Source organism: Aplysia californica, unplaced genomic scaffold, assembly GCF_000002075.1.
Source record: "Aplysia californica isolate F4 #8 unplaced genomic scaffold, AplCal3.0 scaffold00772, whole genome shotgun sequence".
Classification (NCBI taxonomy): domain Eukaryota; kingdom Metazoa; phylum Mollusca; class Gastropoda; order Aplysiida; family Aplysiidae; genus Aplysia; species Aplysia californica.
Genome location: NW_004798042.1, coordinates 147,811 through 151,309, shown reverse-complemented (window position 1 = coordinate 151,309; position 3,499 = coordinate 147,811). Strand labels below are relative to the sequence as shown.

At 42.4% G+C, this 3,499-nt stretch overlaps 1 long non-coding RNA gene across 1 annotated transcript in view; it reads right to left on the bottom strand.

Moving 5' to 3' along the window:
- Positions 1 to 2,515, bottom strand: part of LOC101857062 — a 5,584-nt gene extending 3,069 nt beyond the window's left edge. Inside the window, exon 1 of the long non-coding RNA XR_004859195.1 lies at positions 2,172 to 2,515. This is a non-coding gene — a long non-coding RNA (uncharacterized LOC101857062). The remainder of the gene's footprint in view (positions 1 to 2,171) is intronic.
- Positions 2,516 to 3,499: the final 984 nt, after the last annotated feature.

Genomic DNA, 3,499 nt, shown 5'->3' with positions numbered 1-3,499 from the left:
GATGAAAGACAAAGTGTACCATGTAACGCAGATCCTGAAGGCTATGACAACTTTTTTTTAAATTAAATTTTTTTTTATTTAAAGAGTGGGTGTTTTACGCCCCCATCGACAAGTTTCAATCATTTAGGAGGCGGGCTTCCTACCCTGCCTGTCAGGACCAATCCGGGCTGAGAGGGATACGACATCTCATCAGAAAGACCGATATACTCGATAAAGATTCGCCCCACTCGGGACTCGAACTTGGGTCTCCTGTGTGTGACAGTGAAGCGCCTAACACTAACCGCTACACCACAGACGCCGGTGCACTCAATATTCTGGGGAAGAAAATAACAAAACAAAACTTCGTTTAAAAAAAACCCGGCTTTATCTGGTAATTCATCTGAAACGGACTAAAACGATTACAGAATGATGCTGACAATAATATTGACCATAATACATATAATACAGCACAAAACATCAACGTCTCTTGTGTGGGGAACAGAGCTATGACAAACATGATTTGTGGTACATGTTGGCAGGAAGTGTTATCCATAACATAAGAGGCCTTTGCAGTTATTGACGTGCAACGATCTAACATTCGCTTCGGTTGTTTGTTGCTCTTGTGTACAGTTTCAGCGACTGTGCTGTCCATCACTTTATGTTGTCAGTTATTATACTCTTGTATTGATATAATGGGGATATTAATATTATTTTCTTATACACAGTAGAATATCATTGTAAAGTGTAAATGGGCTGATTCATCAATGTCATGCTCATGACTGGTCGCTTTTAAGGACAAGCGGGCTAACCCAGATTTCGTGAGTTTCCAGAAATCTTGACCTGTTCCAAAAGTGGGCATTGCCCTACCTATAGGAGAAGTTTGGTTTCATTGATGCGTATATTTGTTTAGGTTATAGACAAAACTCTCCTTGTCTTTTAAAGAAACTGAACAAAGGGCAAAAACTTTACTCTCGATTTTTTTTCCAAACAGCATTTTTGGGGATAGCCTCCTTGTGCTTAAAAGCGACCAACTGTGCCTGAACTGCAACAGGGAACTGTTGCTTTTTCTTTCCAAATCCTTACTATCGTCGTTTTTCCTCTACTTCTTTTGTATGTTGATCACACTCCTGTGACCCGCTATTTCCGGGGTGCCTTGATAGTCGAAACAGACTCTGTGCTGTTGAAGCTAGAGAGGTGAGCAGAGTAAGCCAGATTCCCTGTAAGGAATTCTCTGTTGACATCCACCTCTTGGCGCTCTTATGACCCTTTGCAGTTCTACTAAAAAAAACCCATTCCAGCTTGCCTTCTATAAATCTAATTCTGGTAGGCTACATGTAATTCTTTGCGTTGTGTCTCTTTATGATGCCCAGCTATTGCAGTTTTCTCATTTTGATTTTCTTTAGAAGGCTTGGTTATATTTTTAAAAAAAATATTTGGCAGACTTCTTCCTTGTATTTTTAAATGCTGGGTTTTTTGTTTTTTTGTTTTTGTCTGAACACCTGATCCTGCTTGCTCTTCTAGAACACCACTTTTCAAATGTGTAGCGGTACTCCCTTGTCCTACTGATAAGGAGAAAACAGTATCTTTAAAAAGCCGCCCAAGCCTAGTCATGTCACGTTTCTCGTTCAGAGATCAAATTATAATTCCCACTTGTGCTCCTGAAACTAGGAGCTGAGAATTTATAGCATAGCACGCCACCCCCGGCATTGAACAGATAGCCCCGTTAGAAAAGAGAACACTGAGAAAGGGCAGCCCATGTCAAGTAACGGATCGAAGCCGTGGTCGCCATTTGCCACAGTGTAACCGGGATGTTAATTATATATTTCCCCTCTCTCTCTCCCCTCCTCCCCCTCTCTCTCTCTCTCTCTCTCTCTCTCTCTCTCTCTCTCTCTCCTTTTCCCACAGTTTTTGGGCTTGCATTTTATTCAATAATATGGATTGTAAAGCGCATAGAGCTTGCTGCAGAGCGGGAATTTGGGTTATATAGAGAGATACAAATCATCTAACTACTACTACTACTACTACTACTACTACTACTACTACTACTACTACTACTACTACTACTACTACTACTACTACTACTACTACTACTACTCGGGTCAAAGTTAAAATCCCAAATGCCTCTTCTCTTCTTTTTAAAACAGTAAAAATCAACGAACCGTAAAATCAAAAAGGGCTTAAAATGCACATACATTCATGTATAGGTGTTTCCTTCCGCCCCCCGTCGACACAATGCAGGCCATTTAGCCTGGGATCCCACCCTGCCTGTCAGAGACAACCAGGGTCGAAAGGAATACAACGTCAATGCACAAAGACTGGATCGGAATATGGAATAAACATTCTCCCCACACGGGAACGGAACGCGTGTCTTGTGCGAGTGAGAGCGAAGCGTCAAACGCCACACCACAGACGCCAGTCACCAAAGCCTAAAGTGAAAGTGCTATCGCGGAACTTCCGTCAGGGCGCTTTAGTTGTCTGCCAACACAGTAACAGCCCTCGAAGATGGTGATAACCGTAACAAACAACCCACCTCATGCCACGCAGGTGTCTCTTGCGTAGGCTGCTGTCATGTTAACTGCTATCGTGTGCACTCTATTTGAGGAAAACAGCACACACTGTACCGGTATACTGTGGTGCCAAATGGGCGAAATTCATTTGCAAAATTGGGGATATAGGGCGGACCTCCGTATTTAAGTCAATTTCCTATAGGACGAGCCAAATAGGACATGCAAAGTGCCTTTCCCAAGGTCAAGGACACAACGCCTGACCGAGCTGAGCAATTTTACGATTGCAGGTTCGGTAACCTAACCACTAGACTACCGGTGCCACGCATAGCACAGTGCATTTCTTTTAAAAATCAAGTGAAATGAATAAACCTGTCAAACTAAATACAAACGTGGACAAATCCGTTAGGAATTACATTTAGCTTTTCTCCCCTTTACCGTTTCTTTTTTATTTGTTGGGTTTCGCCTGAATGTGCCTAAGGTAGTCTAAATTAATAAGCAAGTGCACCGGCCGTGACTGGAACAACAGACTATAGAAAGCTGAGAACCGATAAGAGTGGAAGAAGCTAGTTGTTAAGTCTACAATGATGGCCCGATGTTCAGCCAGACTTTTAGTTTTTGTAAGAGTTTTACGGCACTTCTAACACAATACGGTCATATAAGTGCCTTCAGACAGACTATGGGATGGAAGAAGGTGATGGTGAAGTAAAACAGTCGACTACGGATGAGTTGATGTCGCCGGGGAAGTGAATAAAAGATCAACTCCTCCGACGTTCAACTTAACCATTGGGACCTGTGAAGAAGAAGAGGTGATAGGACAAAAAAAAAAAGAAAAAAAAAAGAGATCAACTTTAAAAACCGAAGATCAACTCAAGCGAGCTCAGCACAAGCGGAGTCGATTGTACATCTGAATAGGCAAATGAAAAACCTCACCTCAGTATGGCCTCAGGTGAAAAGCTCCACTGGGAATGTACAGAGTGTCGGAGTCGAAGCTGTACTTGGGCTGAGCTACAAGA